Source organism: Rattus norvegicus, chromosome 4 (assembly GCF_036323735.1).
Source record: "Rattus norvegicus strain BN/NHsdMcwi chromosome 4, GRCr8, whole genome shotgun sequence".
Classification (NCBI taxonomy): Eukaryota; Metazoa; Chordata; class Mammalia; order Rodentia; family Muridae; genus Rattus; species Rattus norvegicus.
Window position 1 is genome coordinate 15,811,982 of NC_086022.1, and position 23,519 is coordinate 15,835,500.

The 23,519-nt window shown below is 40.4% G+C and overlaps 1 protein-coding gene across 23 annotated transcripts in view; it reads right to left on the bottom strand.

Moving 5' to 3' along the window:
- Positions 1–23,519, bottom strand: part of Magi2 (membrane associated guanylate kinase, WW and PDZ domain containing 2) — a 1,483,910-nt gene that overhangs the window by 533,464 nt on the left and 926,927 nt on the right. The window lies entirely within an intron of this gene.

Below are 23,519 nucleotides of genomic sequence, written 5' to 3' on the forward strand. Positions count from 1 at the left end.
GAAGTATGCTTGCATATGAGAACAATTTTAATATATTCCACGGATGGATTTCATTTACTGACTAGTCATTTATATAGCATTTTACAGGACTCAGACCCCAAATGTTTATGTAAACATTTATTTTTACCTGCATGTCTCTGAATCATGTATATATATATATATATATACATGTATATATATTATATCTTGAAACTAAGGATAAACTATATTTATATAAATGTATTTATATATAAATTGCAAAGATAAATGTATAAATATATTTATATAAAGTTTATCAATAGTTTCAAGATATAATATATACATATTTATTTATATATTTATAAATAATCATGAAATTTCTCACTTCCCTTTTTGACTTCTATCCTCTCCCATGTATCTCCACTGTTCTTATTCAAATTTATTACTTATTCTTTGATAATTGTTGCTTTACTTGTATATTATTATATATTATGTTATATAGTATATTGTTATATATTATATATCATATATCATACATTATATATTGTATACTATATATTATATATTGTGACTGTTACCAATAATCAAGCGTGGGTATGGGGAAGTGTCACTGCACTGAGAAGACATGATATTGTGAAAAGTTTGGGGATAGTTATTGAGTTAAGACCAGATGTTATAAAAAGAAAAATTAGAAGCCAACTTAATCTTAAAATTCAATACATGACAGCCTATTTGGAAGGCTCTTTGATCAAAATAACACCTCACATTTGCTTAGTATTTTGTTTTCCCAAAAAGGTGTTATACACCTTAAATAGGTTATATTGTGCTTCCTAGAAACCCCCTCATGGAGCAGGAAAGATAATACTGTCAGGTGAGAACTGGAAAAGTGGATAGAGTCCACCTCAGTGAGATTGAATGGCTCTTGTGAACATAGTTTATGCTTAGGGCCTGAGGTAGGTATAAAGTAAATATAGGTTTCTGACTTCTTGCCAAGGGTCATGCTCACCTGGCCAACACACTTGGCTCAGTAGGCCCTTGCTGAGATGCGTGTGACCTCTCAATGACATCCACATGACCTGACTTCAGAACATTCTATGTCACCATATCTCGCAGCTGTGATGACAACCCTAAGAATTTCGGTTGGAAACTCATCATAGTTGTATGAAACACAGATTAAATCAGGACCAGCTGTGGAGGGAAAGCCCTGTATTTGCGACTGTTCAGTACTTGGAGAGCATCCCTGGACCCAAGTATCTCCAGCCAAGGCTATGGAGAATAAGCACAGGCTTTGCCTAGTCTTGCTGTTTCACTCATTGTTCTCAAACATTCTTCAGGTCTTTCCTCCAAGGAAACGTGCTGCCTTCCCCTCCCTGCCTGAAATTTCTCCTTTCCTGTGCTGAGAATTCTCCATGAGAGAACTGTGGCATTGGAAGACTGTCTGCTCTGGATTACATGCTTTCCCTCTAAAGAAACAGAATGATGAGTTCTTCAGTAACACATGGAGTATGGCTTTAGTCTCCTAATGTGTTACACATATTACCCGTACACAAAATAGCCTGTGCTTATATTCATATCTCCTTTCATAACGAGCTGTGCTATAACATTCCCAGTGTGTGTGTGTGTGTGTGTGTGTGTGTGTGTGTGTGTGTGTGTGTGCGCACGCGCGCGCAGGTATCTGTATGTTCCTCATTCACAAAGCCATTATAAAGGAACGGAGTTTTTGGTAGGTCTCCGCTTTACTCATGTTTTCTGTCCTTGGTCTTGTAGGCAGCAAGTTCTCTCCACTCTGCCGGCAGGCTCTTGCCTACAAAGATGAATCCTGTCTAAGTGCTGGGTTCCAAGTTCTGTGAATAAAATCAGGGGATTCTCCTTAGAAATACTCACATCCCACATAGATAAATATGACGAAGACATAACATACATCGATGGGACAAAAGTGTTCTTCATGGTGGCATGGTGGAGGAAAAGCATTAAACAGAGATTTAGTTGTCTAGCCTTTAAAAACTCATTCACCCTCACCACAGCTGATGTCAGTATGGCCAGTGGCACAGGGTGGGTTTTGTTTATTTAAAATGCAAGTGAACGAGTCCATATGAAGGCTTTCAAATGCATAGCTCAAGTATTATTTTCTTGCTACATTTTCTCATCCTGGAAAAATAAAAGTGGCCTCTTACCGCTGATCCTGTCTGTCACTTACTGAAATTCCTTTCGAAAAGTACGGTTTATTCTCTATGTGACTTGTGTCTCCTGCTTAAATGTAAATTGTTTGAGTGCTTGTTCTTATTGGTCTGGACGTCTCCTACAGGATCAAGGCGCATGGCAATACTTTACACTATCTGCTGAATACAGATAAGTCTGTCTCAAATCGCTTGCTGAGAAGTGGACGTGGGACAAGTGGTGTTTAAGAGATTTTTCCCCATAAGTATATATTTTTGTTTTCATACAAGTGCAGCCAGAGATAATACAACATTAATTGTAAAATAAATATTTGTATAATAATCTGTCATCTATATGTAATAGTGTATAATACAGTACCTGGTTTTCACTTGACTTACTGTAATCAAAACCTTTAGATAGCAAAAAGGATTAAAAAGTAATTAAATTTTCCTTTCAATTAAATTCATTTAACTTAACAAATTATTCATAGAGTGTTTCTGTGTGTGTGTGTGTGTGTGTGTGTGTGTGTGTGAGCCTGCGCACATGTGTGCATATTTGTAATTCATGAGTAGAGATGTAGGTCAAGATCCTGCTTTCAATTCCCTAGTATCAAACATTTTAAATAAAATATTTAAATTAAGTAAAAAATTTAAAAATATACTCTGAGGTGCAGTTTAGCAACCTCAAAATAACAATACCCTTTAGTAAATACAAGGCGGTGATAATGGTTACTTTTGATTCTGCAAGGTCTAGATACCTTCAAAACCAACCTGGAGCTCCATCTTCAAGGGCCAAAATGCGAGCTCTACGACCCTGACCTCGCTGTTACCCCTTTCCCATCTCCTGCTTCTCTGTGCTGGTTTTAGCATGTGTCTCATGATGAAACATTTTCACCAAAGTGACAGCAATTGCAACAGTCTTAGCTTGGCCTTGGTCTCAGTCACTGTTTGGTGGCCCGCTCAGCAGTGATCAGATGTGCTATGGCAACTACTGGAAGGTGACCCGGGGATAGCTTTCTAATCTGCAAAGCCTAATCTACAGTCCACAGAGCAGGCTGACGGGAGAGAACCGCTCGTTTCCTATCAAGGTCACGGGAAGGATGCTGCTGTATGCTTATGCTAACCCAAACCATCCTAATTTTGAATTCCACAGACCTCGATTGTGGACCTCAATAAATTGAACACTTTTTCTGGAAAAGCAGAGAAGGTTTCTCTGTACCTGTCCCCAGGTCATCAAAGGGAGTATTTGCATATTTGGAAGCCTGCTGTTAGTAGTTTGCCACCTGAATATATTGAAAAAATAAATGCAAAACAATAGTGGGGACCAGAAAAAAGGAGTTACTTTCTGGTTTTCTTTCGGTTTTAGTTATAAAGTTCTATAAACATATACTCCTTGATTGACTTGTATGTGAAAGAAATAATTATCTGTCGAGCATAAAACTCTTTCCATTTTACATCACTACAGGATGGAATGAAACGAGGGGAACTAAAAGATGTTTAATTCAGAAAAGACCATTCTGTGAGCAGCAAGGACATTTCTTGTATCGCTGCAGGCTTAACTAAAGCAGGTAGTGATTTTATAAATTTGGTATTTACGAACATAAGTAATTATCAATGGGCATGTACTATTTTACCTGATACTACATTAATTTCCCATGTTAATGCTCATTAGGACAGGAATGTCCCTAAGTAAGGGAAACTAACTAACAAGAAAAGGAGGGCTATATGTCCCCTTTCCTTGAGTTTTGTTGTTACACGTCTGTAGGCCTCAGGCATACAAGACTTCACACTACTACATCCTGCCTTGACAAGTGTTCAGTGAATGCAAGTGAAAGCAAGAAGACTTCTGCAAAGAGACACACACATACATAGGAGCATAGAGACACGTTTGATTTTCCTTTGCCACCCACCACCAACTTGGAGAACTATCAGCAATGTTAACAATCTTATAAACAGTAAGGGAAAAGATAAAATATATAAACAAAGAAACAAATGTACCTGGAAGATTTAGAAATCAATAGACTTAGTCATAGAGGCACGGGATTGAGGAGCTTTAAAGGGAGGGGAGATGTAATAGAGGTACCCATGAAGCAGGAGTGGGGAAGAATAGAGAAAGAATGGGGACATGGAAGGACAAGTGAGAGGAGGGAATATGGTGTATGACAATTGAGTCTAAGGACCTTTGGTGAAGGCAAATGCAAACCTAGGATTGTAGAAGTGTGTGTGTGTGTGTGTGTGTGTGTGTGTGTGTGTGTGTGTGTGAGAGAGAGAGAGAGAGAGAGAGAGAGAGAGAGAGAGAGAGAGAGAGATTAAACAGAGTTAAATAGTAACAGTGGACAATGACACTGCTAGAGAGAACTCTCATCGAATATTCTCCAGAGCCAGAAATGCGTTAACTCTTTTGTCCCTGTTGGTCAGTGTAGATCCACAGGCCCCAAACCTAACAGGCTAGTGTCAATTGTCTTGGCTATCTTCCAGAACTTGATAGCAAGACCCTACTGCTGATTGCTGAAGATACAACCTACTTCTGCCCTAGTAAGTGGAGAAATCTAACCGATAGAAGACCTGAACGCTTCGTCCCTGCTGGCAAACTTCTATAATGTTGGGAGTTTCTATAAAAGCTGCTAGAGGAAAGAGACCATCAACTTCACCCAGGTGTGAACCCTTTGTGCTACAATGACAACCAGCCGTGAGGTACGCCTACTGCTACAGGAGTGGCATAAATGTCCAGTTGAACTTAGGGTCTTCTCAAGAAAATGGAATCCACGGCTAGCACCATTATATGTGCCAAGTGTCTTTAGTTAGGCATGTTGTAGGTGCTAAGAAAGAACCTACTACTATTATTGTGCTACATGGACATACAATTAAATCAACTTCTAATGACCTGTAGTTAGTTATACAGATAGACTAGGGCATCACTCAGGCCTCATCAAAGGAGCTTCTTCTTGTAGTAGAAGCAAGTTGACACACACTGGTCAATGTGCAGAGAAGAAGATGCAGTGCTTCACTGGGTCAATTCCATCACACTCACTTTCTTTCTCATCCCAGGATAGGGTACAACGATGGCAAGAGCCAGAGATGGAGAATGACAGTGATACAGCAGTATTTTAGGGATGCAACAGGTTCACACATGAACTCATGGAAGTTAGGACCTATGGACTTAAGAGTAGTTATGACAGTAGGCACAAGACGTGTGTAAGATCAAGCTAGACAAAATCCTACCATAGTAGAGTGGGAATGGGTCTCACCTATAGCTGAACAGCCATTGCCATTGGAAATTGATGGCCTCTGGGCGAGGAAGAGTCTGATATCTTTAGAGATTCAGGACATGAGTGGTTACCCATGCACATGCAGAAACCAAGAAGTGGACTCAGTGGGTTTTAAAGAACAGAGCACATAATGTTGGGGGGTGTGGTTGGTGATAGTAGAGGAAAGGGGGGCATGGATTATATCAAAACACACGATGTGCATGCATAACATTTTGGAAGAAAAAGAGAAAAAGGCTTTTAAAAAAACAAAACAAGTGAAATGTAAATATAATTTTAAATAATTTATATGCCACACTATACACAAAGCAGGGATAAACAGAGAGTTTTTAAGTCTGAGAAAATGCAATCTGAGACAAGAAAACATATCTTTGGGAGGAGAGAGGGACAAAAAAATGAAGATTAGCATGATTGCCAGAACTTGGAAACGATGGTGTGGCTTAGAAACCGTGGAGGAGGGGAAAAGATTGCGCTAGAACTAGACGTATTAATTTGTTTTCGGTGTGGTAGGTCTGAGGTGTCAGTAGAATATTCATACACAGCTGTCTGTCTGACCGTCATTCGGACAGTTGGGGCTTAGTCCAGAACAAATGTGTGAGTTACAGATTGGTTTTGAGGAGCCTCATGAGGTGATAATTGAAGCCACAAATGTGAATAGGGCTTCCAAGGGAGAATGAATAAAGTGCCAGGAAAAAAATGTCAAATTTGATGTGGCAAAATGTAATAATTATAACACTTAAATGGCCATGTTCTATCGTTTGTGATTTAATTTCTGCGAGCGTCCATCTAGGTGGTTTCTACATAAAACATCGATAGATCATACAATTATGTATAATTTTTTTATAATTTCCAAAGGAGAATATTATGAATGTGGAAGAACATGTCAACAACAATAATAAATTCTTGGTTTCATATAGGTAGAGCCGAGGTGCTCAGAAAGTCTTGTGGAAGAATGGGGGAAGGATTGCAGGCCCTGAAGAGGATCGAGGCTCCACAGAAAAGTCAACAGAGTCAACTGATTTGAATCCTTGGCGGCTCCCAGAGACTGAACCACCAACCAGAGAACTACCATGGGCAAGACCTAGGGGCCTCACACATATGTAGAAGATTTGCAGTTTGGTCTTTATTTCCTGTGGGTTCCCTAACGACTGGAGCTGGGGCTATCCTTGAATTTGTTTACTATCTGTGGATCCTATTCCCCTAACTGGGCTGCCTTGTCTGGCCTTAGTGGGAAAGGTGGTGTCTAGTCCTGCAGAGTATAGGGTGGGATGACACCCAGGGGGGAGACCTCGCCCTCCCAGAAGTGAAGAGGAGGGAGGAATGGAAAAGGAGCTGTGGGAAGGGCAACTGGGAAGAGAGGGGGATGGATATTGGATGTAAATAAATTAATTAATGAAAAAGAAGATAGGCAGAATTGAATTTAACTTCTACTTGACAGTCAGTCTTTTGTATAATTCTTCTTAACAGATATTTTTAATTTTTTTTTATATTTTGAGATTGTAATACGATTTTATGAATTCCCCCATTGCTGTGCTCCTTCCTGTTGTGGGTTTGGTCTAATGCTCCTTGTATTATGCTAATCTGGGTCCCCCAAACTTCCTGAGAATCCTCACATCAGCACATAAGACCCCATGGGAACCCTACCCCGTGTTGGTTTTGCTTGATTAATGAAGTTGCCAGTTGCTATGGTTGAGCAGGGAGACAGAGGCAGGACTTTTAGGATCCTCGGGCCAGGGGCTGAGGGAGGAAGGAGGAAGAGAGAAATGTGTCATGCCAGGACAAGGGAAGGGAGCCACCATGTCTGATAGGTGCAGGGCAGAGAGCACAGCCACCAGAGATCGCTCCCCAGGGGGACCCAACTGGGTCTACGGCAGCAAAGACGGAATATAGACTTTAGTAATTAATAATTAATTAATTAATTAATTAATAAAGATGGAATGTAGACTTTAGTAATTAATAACTCGGGAATACTGGAGGGGGTGGGTTAGCCACGTGGAGATTAGGAAGCGGTCCAGTCATTGAGCTGTTTAAGGCATATCAAAGTATAAAGGCTATGCGCAGGTGTCTTTCATTCGGGAACCCAAAGCATTGGGAACAGCTATACTTTCCAACACCGACCAGGGACACCTTCCTTTGCCTCATTTGCCTTCATGGCTTCTTTTTCTTTAGTTGTTGTACACACAGACACACACAGACACACAGACACACAGACACACAGACACACAGACACACACACACACACGCTCAGTTTATAGGTTACTTGGTATGCTTGTGTAATGACAAGGTTCTCACTGTCATGCAGTTATCTTGCTGCTTCTAGGGCTAAAAGATCTACTGAAGGCAGCTACTTCTGCCTATATAGGTTATACACAGAAGACAACGGATAATATAGAGCCTCATAGAGCATGCAGAGAAGATGCCTACATGATCTATGCACGCTAAGCTGGAGATCTGGGATTCATAGCGGTTTTCAGTTGTATCTACCTGAAGCTTGCTCTAGCTTTCTAGGCTTAACTACCCTAGAGAGTGGACAGATTCGAGAACGCTTCCAGGTTGAGGATCTTGGGTGGGTACTGTATAAAAGCACATGAGCAAAGTTGGAGGCAAAGGGTCACAGACTGAGTGAGGAAGAAGAATTCCACGTATAAAGTCTTTGGTGTATGAGTGGGAAGGGCTCAGTGAGGAAGAATTCCATGTATAAAACCTTTGGTGTAGTTAAGTGAGTACCTTCATGTAAGAATTTGTAGAAAGGAAGAGAGAAAAGCAGAGGAACATGGCAGGAAACCGAGGTCAGGGTCTGAGGTTTCTGTGAGGTGGAACGGGAGGAGTGGTCAGAGAGGAAAGTCCTGGCAAGTACAAGAGTCTGAGAGAGAATGGTCAGTTCGGATAGAATGGGATGAAATGGCCTGGTCACCAGAGCCAAAGCACAATATTTATCTGGGTTACTAACAAGACTACTGAAATGCCCTAGGTTGGTATACAGGAAGAATATACATTGGGTCCCCAAATGTTAATGATAAAAGATGTGACCTGGACATGGGGGATGGTGAGAAGGTGCCACCAATCAATCATAAGAAGGTTTATACAATTGAAGAAACTTTAATCCAATGTGGACACTAAACGTTGAAGACCGGCTCTTCTTCCTTCTGCCTCCAGAACTACAAGAATATGAAGCGACAGGCAATATCCTCTAGGATGGTTGGCTTCCAATCAAGCCAGCAAGTAAAGGGCCATTGTGCGAATTGTAAGCTAAGAAACAAATACTTGTGGAGGACAGAGATGAGGCACAGGAGGCTCTAAAGCCTCTAAAGTTGGAATATAGGAGTCTTGGAAAAGCCAGGAGATGGAGAAATGAGAGGTATGAGAGACAAGGAAGTGGGGTGGTGGGCGGCCTGGGGCGGGGCAGGTTGGGGCGGGGCATAGAGCTGCAAGCAAGGGCAGAAGGCCACAGGGGAAGCCTGTACCACCTCAACTATCATTACCCTGCCACTAGCCTCAGGCACACCCTCCTCTGAGAACCCACTGTGATCATGGTGAGTTTTGTGTGAGATGTACAAGAAAGGTCCCTCTGAGGGTACATACCCACAGGACATTCCTGGAAGGGACCCCAAGACTCAGGCCGGAAGTGCCAGTTATTTACATGAAGACGTTCCGTGCTACTGAGAGTGCAGGCGCACAGCCTTCGTTTTCCTTCATGTAAAATAAAACCGTCAGTGGCAACATTATTTAAAAGCAATTTTATTTGTATTAATCTTCCCATTTTGTGCTTTTACATTCCTTCCGTCTCCACTCTGTGCTTGAGATTATGCATTTCTCTGTGGCAGGCTCAATGTGGCACAGATGTCCCATGCATGCACGGTAATGAAAGGGAATGGTTTCCTTAGCAACGAAAACCACACAAAACCCAGCAGGGTTTTCTTTGCTACTTGTGTGACGTTTTCATAGATTAAGGAATCCAAACAGCAGGAAAGAATAATAAACGCCTGATTGGAACGGACCGCGATGGAGTCAGGGAGCGCTGAAAGCAAAGGACATCTGCTGTTTATCAAAAGTTGATGGAAGGATTTCAAGTGAAAGAAGGTTTAGCATCTTGGTGTACTCTTTCCCTCACTGCAACTGGTAAAATTAAAATCACACTTCATCTAGTTAAGTGGAATAAAATATATTTCTTCAAGACCTTGGTATTGTTATTAGAAGGTAATAATCCCAGATTTCTGAGGCATTGAAAGATAATTTGTCCAGCAATAAAGGGACGCGTGCTCCATAGAGAATGCTCTTGGAGAGAGAATTCTTGCTGCAGCTGTTTTTCAAAGAGATCTTTCATGAACGTATTGTTTCTCCCCAGACCCCAGGGAAGGAATTCTTAGAATTTAGGCCTCTTTTAGTGTGTTGCTGCCAAATTGTTGCTTTATAGTTTTCAATTTTAACAATACTAACATTAAACTCGTAGTCATCACAGCTATATATGTAAAAATATTTCCATATTCTTTTCCCTGCACCAGCGTTTTGGATTTCTTTTTCTTTTTCTTTTTTTTTTTTTTTTTTTGGTACCAAATGGTCATATGTGTGGAGATCTTTCCACATAATGACAATGTGGAAGTATTGGTTAGAAGGGCGTGTGGGAAAGAGAGAAATTACAAACACTTTGGAACGGATACTTTTCAAATTTCTCCAGAAGCCATGTCGGTCGGCTGAGAGGCTTGGACAGAGGATCAAGTACGACTAGGAGGTTTTGAAACTTGTCAGAGAAAAAGTTCAAAGATGATTGTTTAATGTATTAAAAAGAAAAAAAAAACTAGCTGGAGAGCAACTGTTCAGTCGCATTTGAAAGAGTTCTACCGAATGACCACAGGGACTCAGGTCAAGGCTCATCGGCCATACGAGGCGGCACACGCGCATACCCTTCCGATGCGGGACGCTGATGATTAGCTGAACCCCCTCATGCGTTTGACCATTAGGTTTATGATGCAAAGCAGCCATGACTCTAGGATTATTAGTTTTGGGAAACGAGGAACATGAAAAGACAACAGACTGGAGCCACTCGAGAGAGACACAGAATGAGCCAGGGATGAGGCCCCACATAATTAACTCAGGGCCATAAGACCCCAGTCATCCATGACTGTGTTTTAAATTCCCACACAGATCATTTTTTTCTCAGAGGAATCCTGAGAGCTTCAGTAAGTTCTAGTGGCAGAAGTGATAGGTTCCCTTCAAAGCCAAAGTACCATGTTGATTTCCAGATGCACATTTCCCAGCAACACGGTTCATGCTTATGTTAGACGTGTTCTCCACCAGTGCAGAGACCATGTGCGGTCAGTGCAATGCCCAGGATGTCAGTGCAAACGCTCAGCAGGAAGGCTGCACCGCGAATAGAGTGTGCAAGTCTGTGAACAGTTGAAACTCTAGAACGCTTCACCAAATTTGACGGACTTCAGGGGGTTAACAGCTTAACTGTGAACAAATCAAGGTAGCATTTCCGTAATTTCCTACTATGTGTGACATGCTCAATGTGCCTGGCAAAGCAGTTATATCTTCAAAGCCCATGGGTAAGGGAGACAAATGGATGATGACTCTGTACACGCTGACACACACACTGAGGTGAGATGGTCTGGAAAGGATCACTGTAGAAGGAGCCTACCCAGTTAGGTACCACTATTTTGACCAGAGACCTCAACCGTAATGGAAGAGTACATACTAAGAGCAAATATATATCTATCTATATCTATATCTATATCTATATCTATATCTATATCTATATCTATATCTATATCTATATCTATATCTATATCTATATCTATATCTATATCTATCTATCAATCTATCTATCTATCTACCTATCTATCTATCTATCTATCTATCTATCTATCTATCTATCTATCTATCTATCTATCTATCTAGAGAGTGGTGTACAGCATTGTGAAAAAGTCAATGTCCTATGTTACTCAGTGTCTCAGGGTAATAGACTCTTCTTTTTCATCTTTTAAGAAGACTCATTAACACCCTCCAGGGCCAGCTCTGCCCTCGTGATGCCCAGAAGCCTAACATTAATTTCATATTAACCCAATTTTAATTTGCAGGCTCAGATCAACACTGAAAGCCAATGTTTCTGGGGATGACTAACCTCCTTGGTCCACCTCTTCTAGAACCAACTTATATTCGGGGTGCCGAGCTTTCCTGTGAGGAAGTGTTGCCAATCTGACTGTTTGAAGCAGGAACACCCATCCTACTTCTGGACCACACCTTCTGAAGACAGCCCACATCAAAGGAGATGGAGGAAGGAAGCTTTGCTCTTTGCTACCTCGTACCAGCTCTCACTGGAAAGCTCATGTACCTCATGGGCAAGGCATCCCTTCACCAATATTCAAAACAGTTCCTTTGAGATTCCGACCCAGACAGAAAAATCAAACCAAATGAGATCTAGGCAGCTGGGATATCCAGTTTTGTGGATTGTGTAACTATCAGAAAATCAGCTTTTCCTTGAGTTATTTATTGTCTGACTACCTGGACTACATCATATAAGACAATCTAATAAGTTATATATTGATTTATAGTAAGTGATATAAATCAATATATACTCATATATGTGTGTGTATACACATACACACACATATATTTATGCTTATTCGTGGCATAAATCATGGGCATTACATTGATAGTTCACGGTCTCTGCACTGATATAAAGCATATTTAACATAAGAATTAATATATCATAATAATTCATAGAAATAAATATATGTTCATTCTATGAGTTCTGTATTCTGAGTTCTGTTCCTTTAGAGAACCCTGACTGCTACTCTTCTCATTTCAGCTAAATTAATTATAAAACTTACTGTTTAGTAGTGGATGTTAAGTAAGATTTGAAGTTCCTTGCAAGTAAATTTATTTTTTACAATAAGACATTTTTGTTGGTGTTCTTTTTTTTAGTTAATAGTTTATTTTATGAGTGTTTCCCAAAGTGTACATCTCAGAGGCTCGCCAGGGCATTAGATCCCTTTAAACTGGAGTGTGAGGGGCAATGTGGGCGGGTGCTATGACCTCATTCCCCATCCTCTGCAGGAGCAGCCAGTGCCATCCCCTGCTCAATCGTTTCTCTAGCCCTTTGTTTCTGTTTTGAGACAGAGTCTGGCTTTGAACTTCTGGTCCTCTTCTCTCTGCTTCCTAAGTGTTGGCACTGTAGACGTGTATCTGGTGTATTTGCTATTGGAGATGAATATAGGACTGTTTTATTGTAAAGAATTAGGAGAAATAATTTTTATTATCAACAAAACCTTTAGCCAACATCTCCTAGAAATGTGATTTTTTTATAAAAAGGATCTTAAAATATCTTATTTCCTTCCTACATGATTTTAAATATTTTCGGCTATATCAGTGAAAATAGATGATTCTACATTCGCTGAGCTGCGATAATTTCAGTTGTAACATGGATGCCTCATGTGAGGTGAGTTACTCCATCTATTAATCTTCCACTTTCAACTCTGAAATGGCCCCAGGATTCTTAACCTGCACAATTGGGTCACCTGTGTGTGTGTGTGTGTGTGTGTGTGTGTGTGTGTGTGTGTGTGTGTGTGTGTGTGTGTGTGGGCTCTGTATGTCCTTGTGCATGTGAAAATGAGGAGGTGGCAACCTTAGCTATCAATCCTTTGGGGCAGTCCACCTTAGACGGTTTCTGACAAAATCTCTCACTGATTTGGGGCACATGAAACAGACTACACTGGCTGGCAGCGAACCCTGAAAATCTCCCTACTTTCTGAATCCCTAGTAAATGTCCCTATACTTGGCTTTCTAGTGGGTTGTGTGAATAGAACTTGGGTCTTCATGCTTCTATGGTAAGAACTTCATTAACTGCACACTCTCCATAGCTCATATAATCGTTTTAAGCACTGACTTTTAAAGTAAATTTATGTAAATTGTCTAACCATTCCCGGCCTGTACTGGCCGCATCTAATTTATTTCTGAATATGAATTTTGTTTTATATTGTAACATTAAAATACATGAGTAAAAACAATTGCTTTTCACTCAGTTATTTTTCATAATCAACATATTCAAATAAGCTTTACTTACAAAATTTCTAATGCTTTCTGTTCCTTAGCTCATGTCATTAACATGTCATCAGTTTTGCTCTAGTCTACAAAACTTTCAGTAACAGACATTTCCTTTAGTATTTCCCTATTCCCAATTAAGAAAAATTGAAAAATGACAAATTCAATTACTTCTTCATTCAGTTAAAGGACATTTAGGAAGCAGCTTCGTGCCCTAAAGACATCCCAGGGTACCACACACTTGCTTCCTGGCGTAGGCAAAGCATTAAGCATTCCTGGGTCTCCTTCAGTTTAGTCGTCTGTGAAATAAGGATAATGCTTGGGGTTGCCACCATGGAGCCCATTTTGCAAAGACAATTATTCCTGGGGAGTTGTAAGGCTGAATGAGAGGTGATTTTTGTGCTAGTTACCCAAGAGCTGGGAGAATTGAGAAGGCCAGAAATGTGGGATGGTGCCCAGACAACAGTCCTAAGGAAAGTAACACCTTCTCTTGGTTCCCAGAACTCATAAGCAAAGGCTGCCCCAAATCTGAGAGGCTGGGATCCTGCTTGGGAAGTGGGAGGAGATAAAGACTGACTTTCCTGGACAAGACAGGGTAGAAGGGGAAGCTAAGTGAAAGAACGGATCGATAGATCTGGAGGCAAGAAAGTTGTCAAGGCTTTGAACATGAGAATCCTGGGTAATTTTCAGAGATTGGGAGAAAGGGCATAGAGATGTGGCCTGCAGCACCGTGATGAGAAGGGAGACAGAAGGAAAGGGCCCCAACAGACATCATGCTGACAGGACACAGGGTTAATGGGACATTGAGACTGACTGATCTGGTAATGCTACCCTAAGCAGAAGGAGCAGACCAATGGGTGGATGTGCTAGTGGATTTTCTGCAGATACAGAGTCAAGGGAAGGAGACACCTCAAATATCAGGCCACATCCAAGAGAATCTACGTGACACAATACTATGAACACATTAATTTTATTGACACTCTTTGAAAAGTTTCATCAGGTAACATCAAATCCTTAGCATTCATTTTAATCCAAGGTCCGTGGCAGATATTAAAATGTCATTTTTTTACTAATAACTAATATTTTATAAAGTTACTATTTAGTAGCATTGAGACCTCGGAAAATTATGGAACATAATGCTTAACTCACAGGATGAGATTTCACTTAGCTCCCGTGATGGCCTTTTTATTTACATATGAAAAAGAACCAAATCTTGTTTGCAGTTCCTTTCTCTGTTTGGCAATGTGAGATTTTTCAAAGTTTACCTTACTATTGGCTAGTTTTTGTGTGTCAACTTGACACAAGCTGGAGTTGTCACAGAAAAGGAGCCTCAGTTATGGAAATGCCTTCATGAGACCCAGCTGTAAGGCATTTTCTCAACTAGGAGGGCTCAGCCCACTGTGTGTGGTGCCGTCCCTGGGCTGGTGGTCTTGGGTTCTATCAGACAGCAAGCTGAGCAAGCCAGGGGAAGCAGGCCAGTAAGTAACATCCCTCCGTGGCCTCTGCATCAGCTTCTGCTTCCTGACCTGCCTGAGTCCCAGTCCTGACTTCCTTTGGTGACGAACAGCAATGTGGAAGTGTAAGCTGAATAAACCCATTCCTCCCCAACCTGCTTCTTGGTCATGATGCTTGTGCAGGAGTAGAGACCCTGACTAAGACACTATCAAAGCTGCAATCGGCTGTGTTACTGAACAGCAATTGATGTTATCCAACATCGTCAGAGACGTTCTTTAAAAAGCAAAACAAAAGACAGGCTTTCATCTTAATATAGAGTAATCAACTCTGAAAGAATAGACCCCTTTGTCAATATTCAGGCTTATTTGAATTATTTTTGATCTATTTTTTATTTATATACTTCATATGCCTATTTTACTATAGAAAAGGGACACTGTGGAATAGGCTCTTCATTCTGAGATGAGTGGAATTCCTTCAGGCACTTGGCAAATGCTGCATAAAAAGAGGTGGAACTGTACGTCTCAATTCCTAAGTCTCCCAGACAACAAGGAGCCCACAGAGATGCCCATAAACACCCACAACACAAAGATCTGTAGTTTTTCTCTCTCACAGAAATTTCTGGTTTAATACATACTGCACACAGCAACTATCTAGTGAGAACCATAAGTGTGAAGGGAAGGACAGGTGAGCAAAGCAATCTTTTAAGTAGGCTCTAAATGCATTTGAAAGGGTGAGCATTTTGTAGCTCTCTCTGATACCCATTATTGTTTCTCTTCTCTATTAGCCATATTTATTTCTTCTATGTTACTGCTTTCCATGTCTTTACTGGATCATTTCAACCACATAGTCACATGGCAGAATACTTCTCATCACTTAAAAAAAAAAAAAGAAACCAAAAATCAAAAAATGAAGCAAAATAAAACAAACAAACAAACAAACAAAAAACAGAACAAAACCTTTTATACTCCCTCCCAGGAAAACACATAGTTTTCTCCACTTCATGACCTGCCTGTCAGTATATGCGAATATTATGGAACCATTGATAACTTTTTTAGAGATTTTAAAATTTAAGATCTCAGTACAGAACGAGGTTCAGCCAGCATAGTTCAGGCAACATTAGTCCTCAAGGTAATAGGATGTTGGGGAGAAAAAAGAAGAAGTATTTCCTGGGCCAATTAGGTGGGTACAATAGTAACCAAGCAAAAGAGAAGTGTTTATGAAAGAGCGTTCAATATGTCAATGCCTACCTAGTGTGACTTTTTCACAGGAGAAACCACACTTCCTAGCACAGTGATAGGAACAAGGTGTCCCAGGAAACCCTTTTACCTCTCTGGCTTCCCATTTGGCTATGATTTCATAGACCACGGTAAGAAAGCGGAGTAAAGAAAGGGTGACTGTCAGAAAGTCTTTCGTTTTTCTTTCATTGGGTATTTTTTATTTACCTTTCAAATGTTATCCCTTTTCGCAGTTTCCCTTCCAGAAACCCTACCCCTTCTCACCTCCCCACCCTGACATTCCCCTACACTGGGGAGCCTTGACCTGATCAAGGGCCTCTGTTCCCACTGAGGCCTTACAAAGCCATTCCCTACTACACATATGGCTGGAGCCATGGGTCACTTCGTGTGTACTCTTTGGATGGTGGTTTAGTCCCTGGGAGCTCTGGGAGGTCTGGTTGGTTGATATTGTTGTTCTTATGGGGCTGCAAACCCCTTCAGATCCTTCAGTCTTTTTTCCATCCCACTTACAGCTGCCAAACCCAGACACTATTGGGGATGCCAAGAAGAGCTTGCTGACAGGAGCCCGATATAGCTGTCCCCTGACAGACTCTGCCAGAGCCTGACAAATACGAGGAGGATGCTCACAGCCAACCGTTGGAATGAGAATGGAGTCTCAAATGGAGGAGTTGGAGAAAGGACTGCCAGAAAGTCTTAATCCCCAAAGGCTCGGCCTTGAACAATAGCAACATAAAGTACAATAGAATTCAGGTTTGGATGTCAACTATGCCTCCTCTTGCTTGTGGGTTTTGAGGTCATCCGACTTTGGATTCCTTTCCCATTATTCTGTGCCTTAAATTCATTCACAATGAATTTGTCAGCAATGAGCCTTAGGTTTTGACATGACAAGTTGAGCTGTAACAATTCAATATCAAAATTTTTTTAAATAAATAAGAATTCTGAGATGGAGGCAAATCTTGGTTACTTAAGTTTGCACATGTTTTAGTCTGCATAAATAAAATTGTACAAGTTTCAGTCCTGTGTTCATTTACAGGCCAGTTTCATAATCACTGTTATCTTCTTGAAGGAAAAATGCTCTCTGTCATGTTGATTTACTTTAAATAAACAAGTTCCCCTGGTGTGTTTTGGAATTACAGTAGCCTTCACTTCCCAATGTGTAAATTAATGATAAAGAAACCTGATAAGTTTCCTGCAGATATAGCATTTACAGTGAGAGAGAGGATAATCCAATCAACTGTGTTCTCCAGGTCTAGTTCTTATCATTAACTGGAGTGACTGGGGAAAATGGAACATTCTGGATCCTGTTCTCTGTTAAGTTGCATTCAGTATAATATACTTTGGAATGAATATTGGATTTCAATAAAGAACATTTGGGGAATTTGAAACCCAGTAAGCAAGGGTGGTATCCAAATTTATGATGGCTCCAAGATCCTTGAAATAGCAACTTCTGCCAGATCAAACACCATTTAAATGGGTTGCGGACTACTATGAACGTGTATATAGGGCATCTGATCTCTGGAAAGGGCTCTGAGTCATTTATAACAGCCATGCTGGGTGTTCTACAACGACAAGAACAGTTTAATAGCACAAGTAACAGTCAAGATATTTTATGGAAAATTAAATTACATTAAGTTGGTTTTTTACTATTTGTTAATAAGAACAAAAGACAAAGATAAGAGAGGAAGAAAATGTAGAGTTTAAGAAAAATATATGTAGGGAAGAGGAGACTTTTGTTCTCCATAATGAGTTTCCAGTCTCTAGTCTATGGTTTGTCTAATGAATTAGAATCCACCTCTAATTATCTGGTATTAAAGATGAGGTTTAGATTTTTTTTTTTTTTTGCAAAACCAGACTATATATTTCTGGCAATATTTATTCTGTAGCTTTGGGAAGTTTCCAAGGAATTTTAAATTTCACTTTTTTATGTGGCAAAGTTGTATCATGCACTGAAATTCGGCACATATTACTTCTCAGTGTGAGTCCAATGGTCTTCAAATCTTTGTAAACACATACAGACTGAAAATGGTCGATAGGGCTTGATAAGCAAATGGTCTGTAACACCATAAAGCACAAGGAACGCAAAGGCTGACTTGTGACACTAAAGAAGAGGTTAGAGAATTCAGAAGGACGAATGAATCTGTTTGCCACTTCTATCAACTTAGTGAATCAGTAAAGGTTTAACTCCCTGGCCCCTGCTGCGCTTCACATAGTTTATAATTCAATTATTAAGATTTATTTATTGATAAAATTCGAGTATGTCATGTCTTATACTTTATCCTTAAAAATATTCAAATAAAATAAAGCACAGTAGAGTGCACACATCCATCACGTGCTTTTTCATGAACCATGTTCTCCTATTCACATCCTTCATGAGTTTTATCTTATTGACTTGAATTTAATTTCTGACTTGTTTGGGCAAGGAAGGTATGCCATAGCAGGACGACCATCTCTTAGACAAACAGAACATCTTGTAGTGTTCCTCTTAATAACAAAGGATGCCCTTGAGCTGTCTTGAGAGAAAGGGCTATGTGGATGGATAGTCCAGGAGGAAGATAGATACCATATACAAAGCGAAATCGCACACCTGAGAATATGGCTCACCGCTAGTCAACATAGTAGGTCACAGAATAATTACCCAACTGAGTCTAGCTAAGACCTGAAAACTAGTAGAATCATGGGGAAAGTTTTAAGTATTTATTTAATCTTATGCATGCTTGTATGAGTGAGTCTGTGTGTACATGTGTATACCATGTGCAAGAAGGAAGCCGGGGAGGTCAGAGTAAGTGTTAGATTTCCTGGAACTGGAGTTATAGGTGGTTGGGACCTGTCATGTGGGTGCTGGGAACTGAATGTGTGTCCTCTGTGAGAAAAGCCAGTACTCTTAGCTGACGAACCAGGGCTCTAGCTCTGAGTCATGGAAAACTTTAAATAATGTTACTGTAAGTCACAGATTTTAGATTGATTTAATGAACAGCAATAAGTAACTGAAACTAGATGATCTTTCTGGAATATTGTAACAGAGGTTTATTCTTATAGAGGATTTAAAACTTTTAACATTAAAATCTTATTTTTGTTTTATGTGTATGAGCTTTTCACTTAGATGTATGCATTCATATCACATATGTTCCTGGTGCTCATGGAGGCCAAAAGGAGATTTAGATCCCCTGGAAGGGGAGTTACAGATGGTTGTGAGCCACCGTGCCCTTGAACACTAAGCCTAAGTTTTACCATTTAACATTTTAACTAAGCTTCAAGTTTTAACATTTTCCTACAAGACAGATTTTCACACATTTTGAACAAATAAATTTACCAAGCTTCTAAAGGTAAAAGTAATTTCTTTACTACTCTCTGATAACTAGCTTGGAGTTTGTTTTGAGAATTTTAACTTTTGTTTCCATTTCTTATCTTACTATTCTTATATTTATATATTTATTAGATTATATGTGTATGTGTCTTATGTCCACAGAGTTGCAAACGCCTGTGGAGGTCAGAGGCATCAGATTCCCATGGAACTACTGCTACACTTAGTTGGAAGTAGTCAGACATCGGTGGGTTCTGGGAACGAAACACGGATTCTCTTCAAAACCAGTATGTGTTCTTAACAATTGAACCCTTGAACCCTCCAACCTTGGGCTAGCCTCTTTGGATATTCCTGTCGATGTATTACAGAAGGAGAGTCATTGGTTCTCTTACATAATATTTGTTGATCAGAAAGGTAGTTTATTCTTTTTTATGTTATTTTCTTTTTTATTCAGCATTTAGATTCGATTTCTTCATAACAGGATAGTTTTCTGTTGGCTCCTTGATTGGTCCTGTACTGAATGGATCAGTTTCCTGAAACTTTTGGCTCCCATCTATAACTTTTGTTCTTGGAAGACTCTAGTTTTCTAAGCAACAGCCTTTAAGAGGTAAATAATTCGACTCCTTCCATATTTGAAAACTCTTTTTTAGGTTTATAATATTACATCATTACCTGCCATTTTTGTTGTATTTTTAGGTGAAGAATTGGTTCTTTTAGACTCTGAAGGCCTTCTTTTACTGTCTTCTCGTTTGTGGTATTGTTCAGAGTCAGTGTAGCACTTTATCCTGAATAGGCAGTTTTTGCTTTCTGAAACCATTCACACTTTTTCTTTTCCTTGGTGCCTTAAAGTTTCACAATGATGTATGCTGGGGACTATTTCCTAACTTTTGCAGGCCAACGACTCTTGAGGTAACTAACGTTAGAGTTTTTTCTTCTTTGGGGACTTCTTCCATGGAGTCCTCTACTCTCTCCTTCAGGGACTCTCAGGCTGGAAGTGACTCAGGCTTTGTGCAGTCATCTTTTGCTTTCTCGGCAAATGACCATTCCTTTACCTCAATAACATTCTTACACCTTTTTAAGGTCTCACTCTAAAATGGCTCTCATTGCTCCTTCTTATTCTGATGCTAAATGATTCCTTCTATATTCCTGCTATATTATGAAATATACACATTTGCTCTATGTTCATCCCTGCCTTGTCTTCGGCTCTCAATTCTGGTTGAGCCTCCTTTGGCTCTTCATTTTGGGTTTTGTCCTTCGCGTTTGAGGGTTGATCAAATTAATGAGCCTTGCTATACTTTCAAATTAGATGAGGAAAGTGTCGGCCCCATGGCGTGACTGGGTGGGATTTGTCAACAGTTCTCAGTGGACCTTGCCTGGAATAGAGTTGCATTTTTCTGGAAGTGGGGGGTCCTGGTGAGTATCAAGAACAGTTGGCCCCTGAGTTGCCTTTAAGTCTCCTCGGAGCTAGGCTGAAATGGAGCCTTCTTTATCCTCCTGTGTTCAGGCTGGCTCTGAGCATTGTCCATTGCAATGCCCATCGCCAGACCCTAGTTTCTGAGGTGAAACTTCTCCAGTAAATTGTCATACGATATTTGGCTACATTGAGGAAGAAAGAGGATCTGGTGGGAGAGATGGAGAATGGTCTCAGGCGGTGAGCTTTCTGACATTTCGTAATTCTGTTTGAAGTCTATGCTTTACCCCACCTTCAACAGACCCACTGCTTCCCATTCCTATGACCTCTCAGATTCTAAGGAGGGAGGCAGGGGGAGGACACTAACTTGTTCCTCACCAGCATCGCAGCACTCCTACTGGCCAGCGTTTCCATTTTGGTACTGTTTATCTTGATACTGTCATTAGAGACAGTGTTCCTTTTAGCTCCTGTTGGGCTCATCATTTCACCGGTCCCTTTTCATACAGGATTCTATACTTTCCTATTTCTATTGTCATTTCAGTAGCGCTTGAGGAATATGAAGAAATCTGCACGCGTGTTCACTGTATGGATGACTTTACTTCCTATCCAAGGGAAATTGCAGCTATCTGGTAAGGACGGAACTGTAGCTGATTAAAAGCTACTTAATGGCTGCTTGACTGAATATATGTGAATCCCGACCCTGGGGAAGTGCAAGCATACAAAATCAAGCAATTAGCATCCATGGTACCTTCCGGAAGCAGGAAACACTGTGACCCACTCTGAATCTCTCCGAAATAGAATTATATCCTTGCCGTCAGTGAAGAGTGATGAACATGATTTACAGTGAAGTTTATGAGACATGGTGATGATAAGGCAGTATTGAATTGAACTCCACTTACAATATTAGGTGTCTGCAACATGATAAAACAGCATCATTGTCTGCAGAGAATGGCTATCAACTCAAACAATCAGCTTCGGTAAATAGATTAAGCCCTATCTTCACAAAATTTCAACAGTGTACTTAAATTCTGCTTCCACTGTAATGCCATTTCTGTGAATTCTTAGTCGGAAAAGATCTAATGTCCCTTTCTATAAAGATGTCTATCACTGGAGCTCACAATTCTCTATTTTGTTGGGGGGGGGAGTGCATCCCCAAGGAATCTCTCTTCAGCGAAAGCACGGGCTTATTACATATTTTGGCCCCATAACAATATTAAGCAAAACAACCTTCAAATATCACTTTTATTCATTTCCTTTTACTGAATCGTCGTGTACAGGTGTTTTGCCTGTATACAAGGACACATATCGTATACATGCCTGGTGCTGGCACGGTCAGAAGAGGGCTGCAGATATCCTGGAAATGAAGCTGCCAATCATTGTGAACTATTCTGGAGGTGCTGGGATTCAAACCTCTGGAAGAGCTGGTGGTCTTAAGTGCTGAGGCATCCCTCCGGCCTCTCAATTTACAATCGATGCAGGACTCAGGATGGAGCTGGGGGGTAGCATGTGTGCCTGGCTCGCATAAAGCTATGAGATCAACTTCAAGAATGGCAATAAATAAATAAATAAATAAATAAATAAATAAATAAATAAATAAATATGCTAGTAGCTAGGACAAACTGAGAGGAACAAAATAACCAATTATTAGATCATAGTCCAAAGCCTAAATTAAACATCCCAATTTAATTTAAGAATGCTCAAATGTACTGTGTAGAATTCTAGCAATTTATGCATATAACTCCCTCAGGGAAGTGAAGCACCATCCCCACTTCCCTTACATATGGGCTGAACAACCTCGCTTTCTCTGAGGTTCTAGGATGAGAAAGGACTGGAGTGGCTGAGAACTCGGGTGACGCTGCAGTGAAGAACCCTGAGCCGTGTAGTCGTCACGCATGACCTCAATGGCTTCAAGTCCTAATAATCTTCATACCTCTGCTCTGACTTAATGAGATTGGAATCGCAGTCTTGCTCCTCGGAACCCATGAGAAGCTTCCAAAACAAACCCAGTTAGAGTCACTCTATACAATACCTGAGCATTACTTTTCAAAACTTTCAGTACTAAAACCATAAGTCTGAGATATCCTGAGTCACAGGTGATTTTTAATTATTTTTTCATACAATATATTTTCATATTTCCCCTTGTTCAAACCCTCCCAGATACTCTCCGCCTTCCTAACCGTCAAACTTAATTCTCCCCCTTTCCTTTTTCCTTTCCTCATTTTCTGCCTCTTCCCCTCCTTACCTACATCCCCACCTCTTTCAAAATAGCAAAGTTTAAAAAAAGGCAAATAAGATAGAAAATACTGAAACAAAATGAAACAAAAATCACACAAAACAACCACCATAAAACAAACATGGAGTCTGTTTTGTACTGGAGATCTGTTCCTGAGCACGGGACCTTCCCTCAGAGTGGTTAATATACCTAGTAGCACTGCGCTGGCAGAACCTGACCTATCCTTTCCCAGCAGGCATCAGGTGCAAACAGATCCTTTGGTAAGAGGTGTGACTTTTGTGTCTACCTCTCCTTCTCTGTGCTAACTGAGTCATTTTCTGGTAAATGGCTGAAAACATGAACTAGACAAGGAACCCCGTGCCCTTAGCTGTTATCAATGGATAATGTGCACATTGATGGTGCACATAAACTCACAGATGCTCACATATACATAAATATTTTTAAATATGGGAATGCTAGCTGGG